Genomic DNA, 15,726 nt, shown 5'->3' with positions numbered 1-15,726 from the left:
TCCCCTCTGTTAGACCACACTCAGAACACAGTACACAGTTCCGGTCTCTGTATACCCTCGGTTAAACCAAACTCGGAGCACTGTGCACAGTTCCGGTCTCTGTATCCCCTCAGTTAGACCACACTCGGAGCAATGTGCACACTTCCTGTCTCCGTATCCCTCGGTTAGACCACACTCGGAGCACTGTGCACAGTTCCGGTCTCCGTATCCCTCGGTTAACCACCCTCGGAGCACTGTGCACAGTTCTAGTCTCCATATTCCTCAGTTAGACCACACTCGGAGCACTGTGCACTGTTCAAGTCTCCATATACCTCGGTTAGACCACACTCGGAGCACTGTGCACAGTTCCTGTCTCTGTATCCCTCTGTTAGACCACACTCGGAGCACTGTGCACAGTTCCGGTCTCCGTATCCCTCAGTTAGACCACACCCGGAGCACTGTACGCAGTTCCGTTCTGCATATCCCTTGGGTAGACCACACTCGGATCACTGTGCACATTCCTGTCTCTTATCCCTCGGTTAGTCAACACTCGGAGCACTGTGCACAGTTCCCGTCTCTGTATGCCTCTGTTAGACCACGCTTGGAGCACTGTGCATAGTTCCGGTCTCCGTATTCCTCAGTTAGACCACACTCGGAGCACTGTGCACACTTGCTGTCTCCGTATCCCTCAGTTAGACCACACTTGGAGCACTCTGCACAGTTCCGGTCTCTTTATCCCTCAGTTAGACCACACTCGGAGCACTGTGCACAGTTCCTGCCGCTGTATCCCCTCTGTTAGACCACACTCAGAGCACTGTGCACAGTTCCTGTCTCCGTATCCCTCGGGTAGACCACACTCGGAGCACTGTACACAGTTCCGGTCTCTGTATCCCCTCGGTTAGATCACACTCAGAGCTCTGTGCACAGTTCCGGTCTCTGTATCCCCTCAGTTAGACCACGCTCGGAGCACAGTGCAGAGTTCTGGTTTCCATATCCCTCTGTTAGACCACACTCGGAGCATTGTACACAGTTCCTGTCTCTGTATCACCTCGGTTAGACACACGTGGAGCACTGTGCGCAGTTCCGTTCTCCGTATCCCTCGGTTAACCACACTCGGAGCACTGTGCACAGTTCTAATCTCCATACACCTCGGTTAGACCACCTTCGGAGCACTGTGCACAGTGCCAGTCTCCGTATCCCTCGGTTAGACTACACTTGGCACACTGTGCACAGTTCCGGTCTCCGTTTCCTTCGGTTAGTCCGCAATCGGAGCACAGTGCATAGTTAAGGTTTCTGTTTCCCTCGGTTAGACCACACTTGGAGCACTGTGCACAGTTCCGGTCTTCGTATTCCTCAGTTAGACCACACCCGGAGCACTGTTCGCAGTTGCGGTCTGCATATCCCTTGGTTAGACCAAACTGAGATCACTGTGCACATTCCTGTCACTTATCACTCAGTTAGTCAACACTCGGAGCACTGTGCACAGTTCCTGTCTCTGTATCCCTCTGTTAGACCACACTCGGAGCACTGTGCACATTTCTGTCTCTTATCCCTCGGTTAGTCAACACTCGGATTTCTGTGCTAAGTTCCTGTCTCTGTATCCCTCTGTTAAACCACACTCGGAGCACTGTGCACAGTTCTGGTCTCCGTATCCCTCAGTTAAACCACTTTCGGAGCACTGTGCACAGTTCCGATCTCCGTATCCCTCGGTTATCCACACTCGGAGCACTGTGCACAGTTCCGGGCTCCATTTCCCTCGCTTAAGCCACACTTGGAGCACTGTGCATAGTTCCGGTCTCCGTTTCCTTCGTTTAGTCCGCAATCGGAGCACAGTGCACAGTTCCTGTCTCCGTATCCCTCGGTTAGACCACACTCGGAGCACTGTGCACAGTTCCGTTCTCCGAATCCCTCAGTTAGACCACACCCGGAGCACTGTACGCAGTTCTGGTCTGCATATCCCTTGGTTAGACCACACTCGGATCACTGTGCACATTCCTGTCTCTTATCCCTCGGTTAGTCAACACTCGGAGCACTGTGCACAGTTCCTGTCTCCGTATCCCTCTGTTAGACCACACTCGGAGCACTGTGCACAGTTCCTGTCTCCATATCCCTCAGTTATCCACACTCGGAGCACTGTGCACAGTTCCGGGCTCCATTTCCCTTGCTTAAACCACACTTGGAGCACTGTGCATAGTTCCGGTGTCCGTATTCCTCAGTTAGACCACAATCGGAGCACTGTGCACAGTTCTGGTCTCCATTTCCCTTGGTTAGACCACACTTAGAGCACTGTGCACAGTTCCTGTCTCCTTGTCCCTAGGTTAGACCACACTTCGAGAACTGTGCACAGTCCCTGTCTCCGTATCCCTCAGTTAGACCCCACTCGGAGTACAGTGCACACTTCCAGTCTCTGTTTCCTGCGGTTAGACCACACTCGGAGCACTGTGCACAGTTCTGATCTCCGTATCCCTCGGTTAGATCACTCTCGGAGCACTGTGCACAGTTCTGGTTTTATTATCCCTCGGTTAGACCACACTCAGAGCACTGTGCACAGTTCCGGTCTCTGTATCCCCTCAGTTAGACCACACTCAGAGCACTGTGCACAGTTCCTGTCTCCGTATCCCTCAGTTAGACCACACCCGGAGCACTGTGCACAGTTCCTGTCGCTGTATCCCCTCTGTTAGACCACACTCAGAACACAGTACACAGTTCCGGTCTCTGTATACCCTCGGTTAAACCAAACTCGGAGCACTGTGCACAGTTCCGGTCTCTGTATCCCCTCAGTTAGACCACACTCGGAGCAATGTGCACACTTCCTGTCTCCGTATCCCTCGGTTAGACCACACTCGGAGCACTGTGCACAGTTCCGGTCTCCGTATCCCTCGGTTAACCACCCTCGGAGCACTGTGCACAGTTCTAGTCTCCATATTCCTCAGTTAGACCACACTCGGAGCACTGTGCACTGTTCAAGTCTCCATATACCTCGGTTAGACCACACTCGGAGCACTGTGCACAGTTCCTGTCTCTGTATCCCTCTGTTAGACCACACTCGGAGCACTGTGCACAGTTCCGGTCTCCGTATCCCTCAGTTAGACCACACCCGGAGCACTGTACGCAGTTCCGTTCTGCATATCCCTTGGGTAGACCACACTCGGATCACTGTGCACATTCCTGTCTCTTATCCCTCGGTTAGTCAACACTCGGAGCACTGTGCACAGTTCCCGTCTCTGTATGCCTCTGTTAGACCACGCTTGGAGCACTGTGCATAGTTCCGGTCTCCGTATTCCTCAGTTAGACCACACTCGGAGCACTGTGCACACTTGCTGTCTCCGTATCCCTCAGTTAGACCACACTTGGAGCACTCTGCACAGTTCCGGTCTCTTTATCCCTCAGTTAGACCACACTCGGAGCACTGTGCACAGTTCCTGCCGCTGTATCCCCTCTGTTAGACCACACTCAGAGCACTGTGCACAGTTCCTGTCTCCGTATCCCTCGGGTAGACCACACTCGGAGCACTGTACACAGTTCCGGTCTCTGTATCCCCTCGGTTAGATCACACTCAGAGCTCTGTGCACAGTTCCGGTCTCTGTATCCCCTCAGTTAGACCACGCTCGGAGCACAGTGCAGAGTTCTGGTTTCCATATCCCTCTGTTAGACCACACTCGGAGCATTGTACACAGTTCCTGTCTCTGTATCACCTCGGTTAGACACACGTGGAGCACTGTGCGCAGTTCCGTTCTCCGTATCCCTCGGTTAACCACACTCGGAGCACTGTGCACAGTTCTAATCTCCATACACCTCGGTTAGACCACCTTCGGAGCACTGTGCACAGTGCCAGTCTCCGTATCCCTCGGTTAGACTACACTTGGCACACTGTGCACAGTTCCGGTCTCCGTTTCCTTCGGTTAGTCCGCAATCGGAGCACAGTGCATAGTTAAGGTTTCTGTTTCCCTCGGTTAGACCACACTTGGAGCACTGTGCACAGTTCCGGTCTTCGTATTCCTCAGTTAGACCACACCCGGAGCACTGTTCGCAGTTGCGGTCTGCATATCCCTTGGTTAGACCAAACTGAGATCACTGTGCACATTCCTGTCACTTATCACTCAGTTAGTCAACACTCGGAGCACTGTGCACAGTTCCTGTCTCTGTATCCCTCTGTTAGACCACACTCGGAGCACTGTGCACATTTCTGTCTCTTATCCCTCGGTTAGTCAACACTCGGATTTCTGTGCTAAGTTCCTGTCTCTGTATCCCTCTGTTAAACCACACTTGGAGCACTGTGCACAGTTCCTGTCTCCGTATCCGTCGGTTAGACCACATTCGGAGCCCTGGCACAATTCCTGTCTCCGTATCCCTCAGTTAGACCACCGACGGAACACGGTGCCCAGTCCTAGTCTCCATATCCCTCGCTTAAACCACACTTGGAGCACTGTGCAGAGTTCCGGTCTCCATATCCCACAGTTGGACAACACACGGAGCACTGTGCATAGTTCCGGTCTCCGTATCCCTCAGTTGGACCACACACGGAGCACTGGTCACAGTTCTGGCTCCATATCCCTTGGTTAGACCACACCCAGATCACTGTGCACATTCCTGTCTCTTATCCCTCGGTTAGTCAACACTCGGAGCACTGTGCACAGTTCCTGTCTCTGTATGCCTCTGTTAGACCACACCCGGAGCCCTGGCACAGTTCCGGTCTCTTTATCCCTCAGTGAGACCACACTCGGAGCACTGTGCACAGTTCCTGTCTCTTATCCCTCGGTTAGTCAACACTCGGAGCACTGTGCACAGTTCCGGTCTCTGTATCCCCTCGGTTAAACCGCACTCTGAGCACTGTGCACAGTTCGGTCTCTGTATCCCCTCAGTTAGACCACACTCCGAGCACTTTGCACACTTCCTGTCTCTGTTTCCTGCGGTTAGACCACACTCGGAGCACTGTGCAGGGTCCCCGGTCTCCGCATCCCCTCGGTTAGACCACACTCGGAGCACTGTGCACAGTTCTGGTTTCCACATCCCTCGGTTAGACCACACTCGGAGCACTGTGCACAGTTCCAGTCTCTTTATCCCTCGGTTAGACCACACCCAGAGCACAGTGCACAGTTCCGGTCTCCATATCCCTCGGATAGACCACACTTGGAGCACTGTGCACAGTTCCGGTCTCCATATCCCTCAGTTAGACCACGCTCAGAGCACTATGCACAGTTCCGGTCTCCGTATCCCTCGGTTAGACCACACTCGGAGCACTGTGCACAGTTCTGGTTTCCATATCCCTCGGTTAGACCACACTCAGAGCACTGTACACACTTCCGGTATCTTTATCCCCTCAGTTAGACCACACTCGGAGCACTGTGCACAGTTCCTGTCTCCTTATCCCTCTGTTAGACCACACTCGGAGCACTGTGCACAGTTCCTGTCTCCTTATCCCTCAGTTAGACCACACTCGGAGCACTGTGCACAGTTCCGGTCTCTTTATCCCTCGGTTAGACCACACTCGGAGCACTGTGCACAGTTCCTTTTGCTGTATCCCCTCAGTTCGACCACACTCAGAGCACTGTGCACAGTTCCTGTCTCCGTTTCCCTCGGGTAGACCACACTCGGAGCACTGTGCACAGTTCCTGTCTCCGTAACCCTCGGGTACACCACACCCGGAGCACTGTGCACAGTTCCGGTCTCCGTTTCCTTCGGTTAGTCAGCAATCGGAGCATAGTGCACAGTTCAGGTCTCCGTATCCCTCAGTTAGAGCACACTCGGAGCACTGTGCACGGTTCCGGTCTCCGAATCCCTCAGTTAGACCACACCCGGAGCACTGTACGCAGTTCCGGTCTGCATGTCCCTTGGTTAGACCACACTCGGATCACTGTGCACATTCCTGTCTCTTATCCCTCGGTTAGTCAACACTCGGAGCACTGTGCACAGTTCCTGTCTCTGTATCCCTCTGTTAGACCACACTCTGAGCACTGTGCACAGTTCTGGTCTCCGTATCCCTCACTTACACCACACTCGGAGCACTGTGCACACTTCCGGTCTGCATATCCCTTGATTAGACCACACCCGGATCACTGTTCTCATTCCTGTCTCTTATCCCTCGGTTAGTCAACACTCGGAGCACTGTGAACAGTTCCTGTCTCTGTATCCCTCTGTTAGACCACAGTCGGAGCACTGTGCACAGTTCCGGTCTCCGTATCCCTCAGTTAGACAACACCCGGAGCACTGTACGCAGTTCCGGTCTGCATATCCCTTGGTTAGACCACACGCGGATCACTGTGCACATTCCTGTCTCTTATCCCTCGGTTAGTCAACACTCGGTGCACCGTGCACATTTCCGCTTTCTGTATCCCTGGTTAGACCACACTCTGAGCTCTGTGAACATAAGAACATAAGATTCTCATTCCGGCCTCAACTCCAATTTCCCACCCTCTCCCCATAACCTTTCACCCCGTTGCCAATTAAAAATCTGTCTATCTCCTCCTTAAATTTAATCAGCACCCGGCATCCACTGCACTGTGAGGTAGTGAATTCCACAGATTCACGGCCCTTTGAGAAAAGTAATTTCTCCTCATCTCTGATTTAAATCTACCACCTCTTAGACTAAGAATATGGCCTCTCGTTCTAGGAGACAGCTCTGATCTCAATATCCCTCCGTTAGACCACACTCGGAGCACAGTGCATAGTTGTAGTCTCCATATCCCTCAGTGAGATCACACTCGGAGTATTGTACATATTTCTAGTCACCAAATCCCTTGGTTAGACCACACTTGGAGTACTGTGCACAGTCCTGGTCTCCGTATCCCTCAGTTAGACCACACTTGGACCAATGTGCACAGATCCAGTCTCCGTATCCCTTGGTCAGACCACACTCGGAGCACTGTGCATAGTTCCGGTCTCCGTATTCCTCAGTTAGACCACACTCGGAGCACTGTGCACAGTTCCGGTCTCCGTATCCCTCGGTTAGACCACACTCGGAGCACTGTGCACAGTTCTGGTTTCCATATCCCTCGGTTAGACCACGCTCAGAGCACTGTACACACTTCCGGTATCTTTATCCCCTCAGTTAGACCACACTCGGAGCACTGTGCACAGTTCCTGTCTCCTTATCCCTCTGTTAGACCACACTCGGAGCACTGTGCACAGTTCCTGTCTCCTTATCCCTCAGTTAGACCACACTCGGAGCACTGTGCACAGTTCCGGTCTCTTTATCCCTCAGTTAGACCACACTCGGAGCACTGTGCACAGTTCCTTTTGCTGTATCCCCTCAGTTCGACCACACTCAGAGCACTGTGCACAGTTACTGTCTCCGTTTCCCTCGGGTAGACCACACTCGAAGCACTGTGCACAGTTCCTGTCTCCGTAAGCCTCGGGTACACCACACCCGGAGCACTGTGCACAGTTCCGGTCTCCGTTTCCTTCGGTTAGTCCGCAATCGGAGCATAGTGCATAGTTAAGGTCTCCGTATCCCTCGGTTAGAGCACACCCGGAGCACTGTGCACGGTTCCGGTCTCCGAATCCCTCAGTTAGACCACACCCGGAGCACTGTACGCAGTTCCGGTCTGCATATCCCTTGGTTAGACCACACTCGGATCACTGTGCACATTCCTGTCTCTTATCCCTCGGTTAGTCAACACTCGGAGCACTGTGCACAGTTCCTGTCTCTGTATCCCTCTGTTAGACCACACTCGGAGCACTGTGCACAGTTCTGGTCTCCGTATCCCTCACTTACACCACACTCGGAGCACTGTGCACACTTCCGGTCTGCATATCCCTTGATGAGACCACACCCGGATCACTGTTCTCATTCCTGTCTCTTATCCCTCGGTTAGTCAACACTCGGAGCACTGTGAACAGTTCCTGTCTCTGTATCCCTCTGTTAGACCACACTCGGAGCACTGTGCACAGTTCCGGTCTCCGTATCCCTCAGTTAGACCACACCCGGAGCACTGTACGCAGTTCCGGTCTGCATATCCCTTGGTTAGACCACACGCGGATCACTGTGCACATTCCTGTCTCTTATCCCTCGGTTAGTCAACACTCGGTGCACCGTGCACATTTCCGCTTTCTGTATCCCTGGTTAGACCACACTCTGAGCTCTGTGAACATAAGAACATAAGATTCTCATTCCGGCCTCAACTCCAATTTCCCACCCTCTCCCCATAACCTTTCACCCCGTTGCTAATTAAAAATCTGTCTATCTCCTCCTTAAATTTATTCAGCAATCGGCATCCACTGCACTGTGAGGTAGTGAATTCCACAGATTCACGGCCCTTTGAGAAAAGTAATTTCTCCTCATCTCTGATTTAAATCTACCACCTCTTAGACTAAGAATATGGCCTCTTGTTCTAGGAGACAGCTCTGATCTCAATATCCCTCCGTTAGACCACACTCGGAGCACAGTGCATAGTTGTAGTCTCCATATCCCTCAGTGAGATCACACTCGGAGTATTGTACATATTTCTAGTCACCAAATCCCTTGGTTAGACCACACTTGGAGTACTGCGCACAGTCCTGGTCTCCGTATCCCTCAGTTAGACCACACTTGGACCAATGTGCACAGATCCAGTCTCTGTATCCCTTGGTCAGACCACACTCGGAGCACTGTGCATAGTTCCGGTCTCCGTAAACCTCAGTTAGACCACACTTGGACCAATGTGCACAGATCCAGTCTCCGTATCCCTTGGTCAGACCACACTCGGAGCACTGTGCATAGTTCCGGTCTCCGTATTCCTCAGTTAGACCACACTCGGAGCACTGTGCACAGTTCCTGTCTCCGTATCCCTCGGTTAGACCACATTTGGAGCACTCTGCACAGTTCCGGTCTCTTTATCCCTCAGTCAGACCACACTCGGAGCACTGTGCACAGTTCCTGTCGCTGTATCCCCTCTGTTAGACCACACTCAGAGCACTGTGCACAGTTCCTGTCTCCGTATCCCTCGGGTAGACCACACTCGGAGCACTGTACACAGTTCCGGTCTCTGTATCCCCTCGGTTAAACCACACTCGGAGCACTGTGCACAGTTCGGTCTCTGTATCCCCTCAGTTAGACCACACTCCGAGCACTTTGCACACTTCCTGTCTCTGTTTCCTGCGGTTAGACCACACTCGGAGCACTGTGCAGGGTCCCGGTCTCCGCATCCCCTCGGTTAGACCACACTCGGAGCACTGTGCACGGTTCCGGTCTCTGAATCCCTCAGTTAGACCACACCCGGAGCACTGTACGCAGTTCCGGTCTGCATGTCCCTTGGTTAGACCACACTCGGATCACTGTGCACATTCCTGTCTCTTATCCCTCGGTTAGTGAACACTCGGAGCACTGTGCACAGTTCCTGTCTCTGTATCCCTCTATTAGACCACACTCGGAGCACTGTGCACAGTTCCGGTCTCCGTATCCCTCGGTTAGACCACACTCGGAGCACCGTGCACAGTTCCGCTTTCTGTATCCCTGGTTAGACCACACTCTGAGCTCTGTGAACATAAGAACATAAGATTCTCATTCCGGCCTCAACTCCAATTTCCCACCCTCTCCCCATAACCTATCACCCCGTTGCTAATTAAAAATCTGTCTATCTCCTCCTTAAATTTAATCAGCACCCGGCATCCACTGCACTGTGAGGTAGTGAATTCCACAGATTCACGGCCCTTTGAGAAAAGTAATTTCTCCTCATCTCTGATTTAAATCTACCACCTCTTAGACTAAGAATATGGCCTCTCGTTCTAGGAGACAGCTCTGATCTCAATATCCCTCCGTTAGACCACACTCGGAGCACAGTGCATAGTTGTAGTCTCCATATCCCTCAGTGAGATCACACTCGGAGTATTGTACATATTTCTAGTCACCAAATCCCTTGGTTAGACCACACTTGGAGTACTGTGCACAGTCCTGGTCTCCGTATCCCTCAGTTAGACCACACTTGGACCAATGTGCACAGATCCAGTCTCCGTATCCCTTGGTCAGACCACACTCGGAGCACTGTGCATAGTTCCGGTCTCCGTATTCCTCAGTTAGACCACACTCGGAGCACTGTGCACAGTTCCGGTCTCCGTATCCCTCGGTTAGACCACACTCGGAGCACTGTGCACAGTTCTGGTTTCCATATCCCTCGGTTAGACCACGCTCAGAGCACTGTACACACTTCCGGTATCTTTATCCCCTCAGTTAGACCACACTCGGAGCACTGTGCACAGTTCCTGTCTCCTTATCCCTCTGTTAGACCACACTCGGAGCACTGTGCACAGTTCCTGTCTCCTTATCCCTCAGTTAGACCACACTCGGAGCACTGTGCACAGTTCCGGTCTCTTTATCCCTCAGTTAGACCACACTCGGAGCACTGTGCACAGTTCCTTTTGCTGTATCCCCTCAGTTCGACCACACTCAGAGCACTGTGCACAGTTACTGTCTCCGTTTCCCTCGGGTAGACCACACTCGGAGCACTGTGCACAGTTCCTGTCTCCGTAACCCTCGGGTACACCACACCCGGAGCACTGTGCACAGTTCCGGTCTCCGTTTCCTTCGGTTAGTCCGCAATCGGAGCATAGTGCATAGTTAAGGTCTCCGTATCCCTCGGTTAGAGCACACTCGGAGCACTGTGCACGGTTCCGGTCTCCGAATCCCTCAGTTAGACCACACCCGGAGCACTGTACGCAGTTCCGGTCTGCATGTCCCTTGGTTAGACCACACTCGGATCACTGTGCACATTCCTGTCTCTTATCCCTCGGTTAGTCAACACTCGGAGCACTGTGCACAGTTCCTGTCTCTGTATCCCTCTGTTAGACCACACTCGGAGCACTGTGCACAGTTCTGGTCTCCGTATCCCTCACTTACACCACACTCGGAGCACTGTGCACACTTCCGGTCTGCATATCCCTTGATGAGACCACACCCGGATCACTGTTCTCATTCCTGTCTCTTATCCCTCGGTTAGTCAACACTCGGAGCACTGTGAACAGTTCCTGTCTCTGTATCCCTCTGTTAGACCACACTCGGAGCACTGTGCACAGTTCCGGTCTCCGTATCCCTCAGGTAGACCACACCCGGAGCACTGTACGCAGTTCCGGTCTGCATATCAATTGGTTAGACCACACGCGGATCACTGTGCACATTCCTGTCTCTTATCCCTCGGTTAGTCAACACTCGGTGCACCGTGCACAGTTCCGCTTTCTGTATCCCTGGTTAGACCACACTCTGAGCTCTGTGAACATAAGAACATAAGATTCTCATTCCGGCCTCAACTCCAATTTCCCACCCTCTCCCCATAACCTTTCACCCCGTTGCTAATTAAAAATCTGTCTATCTCCTCCTTAAATTTATTCAGCAATCGGCATCCACTGCACTGTGAGGTAGTGAATTCCACAGATTCACGGCCCTTTGAGAAAAGTAATTTCTCCTCATCTCTGATTTAAATCTACCACCTCTTAGACTAAGAATATGGCCTCTTGTTCTAGGAGACAGCTCTGATCTCAACATCCCTCCGTTAGACCACACTCGGAGCACAGTGCATAGTTGTAGTCTCCATATCCCTCAGTGAGATCACACTCGGAGTATTGTACATATTTCTAGTCACCAAATCCCTTGGTTAGACCACACTTGGAGTACTACGCACAGTCCTGGTCTCCGTATCCCTCAGTTAGACCACACTTGGACCAATGTGCACAGATCCAGTCTCCGTATCCCTTGGTCAGACCACACTCGGAGCACTGTGCATAGTTCCGGTCTCCGTATTCCTCAGTTAGAGCACACTCGGAGCACTGTGCACAGTTCCTGTCTCCGTATCCCTCGGTTAGACCACATTTGGAGCACTCTGCACAGTTCCGGTCTCTTTATCCCTCAGTTAGACCACACTCGGAGCACTGTGCACAGTTCCTGTCGCTGTATCCCCTCTGTTAGACCACACTCAGAGCACTGTGCACAGTTCCTGTCTCCGTATCCCTTGGGTAGACCACACTCGGAGCACTGTACACAGTTCCGGTCTCTGTATCCCCTCGGTTAAACCACACTCGGAGCACTGTGCACAGTTCGGTCTCTGTATCCCCTCAGTTAGACCACACTCCGAGCACTTTGCACACTTCCTGTCTCTGTTTCCTGCGGTTAGACCACACTCGGAGCACTGTGCAGGGTCCCGGTCTCCGCATCCCCTCGGTTAGACCACACTCGGAGCACTGTGCACAGTTCTGGTTTCCACATCCCTCGGTTAGACCACACTCGGAGCACTGTGCACAGTTCCAGTCTCTTTATCCCTCGGTTAGACCACACCCAGAGCACAGTGCACAGTTCCGGTCTCCATATCCCTCGGATAGACCACACTTGGAGCACTGTGCACAGTTCCGGTCTCCATATCCCTCAGTTAGACCACACTCGGAGCACTGTGCACAGTTCCGGTCTGCATATCCCTTGGTTAGACCACACTCGGATCACTGTGCACATTTCTGTCTCTTATCACTCGTTTAGTCAACACTCGGAGCACTGTGCACAGTTCCTGTCTCTGTATCCCTCTGTTAGACCACACTTGGAGCACTGTGCACAGTTCCTGTCTCCGTATCCCTCAGTTAGCCACACTCGGAGCACTGTGCACAGTTCCGGGCTCCATTTCCCTCGCTTAAACCACACTTGGAGTTCTGTGCATAGTCCCGGTCTCCGTATTCCTCATTTAGACCACACTCGGAGCACTGTGCACAGTTCCTGTCTCCATATCCCTTGGTTAGACCACACTTGGAGCACTCTGCACAGTTCCGGTCTCTTTATCCCTCAGTTAGACCACACTCGGAGCACTGTTCACAGTTCCTGTCGCTGTATCCCCTTTGTTAGACCACACTCAGAGCACTGTGCACAGTTCCTGTCTCCGTATCCCTCGGTTAGACCACACTCGGAGCACTGTGCACAGTTCTGGTTTCCGTATCCCTCGGTTAGACCACACTCGGAGCACTGTGCACAGTTCTGGTTTCCATATCCCTCGGTTAGACCACACTCGGAGCACTGTGCACAGTTCTGGTCTCTTTATCCCTCGGTTAGACCACACTCGGAGCACAGTGCACAGTTCCGGTCTCCATATCCCTCGGTTAGACCACACTTGGAGCATTGTGCACAGTTCCGGTCTCCATATCCCTCCATTAGACCACACTCGGAACACTGTGCACAGTTCTAATCTCCATATCCCTCAGTTAGACCACACTCGGAGCACTGTGCACAGTTCTGGTCTCTTTATCCCTCAGTTAGACCACACTCGGAGCACTGTGGACAGTTCCTGTTGCTGTATGCCCTCATTTCGACCACACTCAGAGCACTGTGCACTGTTCCTGTCTCCGTATCCCTCGTGTAGACCATACTCGGAGCACTGTGCACAGTTCCTGTCTCCGTAACCCTCGGGTAGACCACACTCGGAGCACTGTGCGCAGTTCCGGTCTCCGTTTCCTTCGGTTGGTTCGCAATCGGAGCATAGTACATAGTTAAGGTCTGCGTATCCCTTGGTTAGACCACACTCGGAGCACTGTGCACGGTTCCGGTCTCTGAATCCCTCAGTTAGACCACACCCGGAGCACTGTACGCAGTTCTGGTCTGCATGTCCCTTGGTTAGACCACACTCGGATCACTGTGCACATTCCTGTCTCTTATCCCTCGGTTAGTGAACACTCGGAGCACTGTGCACAGTTCCTGTCTCTGTATCCCTCTGTTAGACCACACTCGGAGCACTGTGCACAGTTCCGGTCTCCGTATCCCTCAGTTAGACCACACTCGGAGCACCGTGCACAGTTCCGCTTTCTGTATCCCTGGTTAGACCACACTCTGAGCTCTGTGAACATAAGAACATAAGATTCTCATTCCGGCCTCAACTCCAATTTCCCACCCTCTCCCCATAACCTATCACCCCGCTGCTAATTAAAAATCTGTCTATCTCCTCCTTAAATTTAATCAGCACCCGGCATCCACTGCACTGTGAGGTAGTGAATTCCACAGATTCACGGCCCTTTGAGAAAAGTAATTTCTCCTCATCTCTGATTTAAATCTACCACCTCTTAGGCTAAGAATATGGCCTCTCGTTCTAGGAGACAGCTCTGATCTCAATATCCCTCCGTTAGACCACACTCGGAGCACAGTGCATAGTTGTAGTCTCCATATCCCTCAGTGAGATCACACTCGGAGTATTGTACATATTTCTAGTCACCAAATCCCTTGGTTAGACCACACTTGGAGTACTGTGCACAGTCCTGGTCTCCGTATCCCTCAGTTAGACCACACTTGGACCAATGTGCACAGATCCAGTCTCCGTATCCCTTGGTCAGACCACACTCGGAGCACTGTGCATAGTTCCGGTCTCCGTATTCCTCAGTTAGACCACATTTGGAGCACTCTGCACAGTTCCGGTCTCTTTATCCCTCAGTTAGACCACACTCGGAGCACTGTACACAGATCCGGTCTCTGTATCCCCTCAGTTAAACCACACTCCGAGCACTTTTGCACACTTCCTGTCTCTGTTTCCTGCGGTTAGACCTCACTCGGAGCACTGTGCACAGTCCCGGTCTCCGTATCCCCTCGGTTAGACCACACTCAGAGCACTGTGCACAGTTCTGGTTTCCGTATCCCTCGGTTAGACCACACTCGGAGCACTGTGCACAGTTCTGGTTTCCATATCCCTCAGTTAGACTACACTGGGAGCACTGTGCACAGTTCCGGTCTACATATCCCTTGGTTAGACCACACTCGGAGCACTGTGCACAGTTCTGGTCTCTTTATCCCTCAGTTAGACCACACTCGGAGCACTGTGGACAGTTCCTGTTGCTGTATGCCCTCATTTCGACCACACTCAGAGCACTGTGCACAGTTCCTGTCTCCGTATCCCTCGTGTAGACCATACTCGGAGCACTGTGCACAGTTCCTGTCTCCGTAACCCTCGGGTAGACCACACTCGGAGCACGGTGCGCAGTTCCGGTCTCCGTTTCCTTCGGTTGGTTCGCAATCGGAGCATAGTACATAGTTAAGGTCTGCGTATCCCTTGGTTAGACCACACTCGGAGCACTGTGCACGGTTCCGGTCTCTGAATCCCTCAGTTAGACCACACCCGGAGCACTGTACGCAGTTCTGGTCTGCATGTCCCTTGGTTAGACCACACTCGGATCACAGTGCACATTCCTGTCTCTTATCCCTCGGTTAGTGAACACTCGGAGCACTGTGCACAGTTCCTGTCTCTGTATCCCTCTGTTAGACCACACTCGGAGCACTGTGCACAGTTCTGGTCTCCGTATCCCTCAGTTAGACCACACTCGGAGCACTGTGCACAGTTCCGGTCTCCGTATCCCTCAGTTAGACCACACTCGGAGCACTGTGCACAGTTCCGGTCTCCGTATCCCTCGGTTAGGCCACACTCGGAGCACCGTGCACAGTTCCGCTTTCTGTATCCCTGGTTAGACCACACTCTGAGCTCTGTGAACATAAGAACATAAGATTCTCATTCCGGCCTCAACTCCAATTTCCCACCCTCTCCCCATAACCTATCACCCCGTTGCTAATTAAAAATCTGTCTATCTCCTCCTTAAATTTAATCAGCACCCGGCATCCACTGCACTGTGAGGTAGTGAATTCCACAGATTCACGGCCCTTTGAGAAAAGTAATTTCTCCTCATCTCTGATTTTAATCTACCACCTCTTAGACTAAGAATATGGCCTCTCGTTCTAGGAGACAGCTCTGATCTCAATATCCCTCCGTTAGATCACACTCGGAGCACAGTGCATAGTTGTAGTCTCCATATCCCTCAGTGAGATCACACTCG

The sequence above is a fragment of the Carcharodon carcharias genome, chromosome 24 (genome assembly GCF_017639515.1).
Source record: "Carcharodon carcharias isolate sCarCar2 chromosome 24, sCarCar2.pri, whole genome shotgun sequence".
Classification (NCBI taxonomy): Eukaryota; Metazoa; Chordata; class Chondrichthyes; order Lamniformes; family Lamnidae; genus Carcharodon; species Carcharodon carcharias.
The sequence above is the reverse complement of the archived record's forward strand: the minus strand, read 5'-3'. Positions refer to the sequence as shown.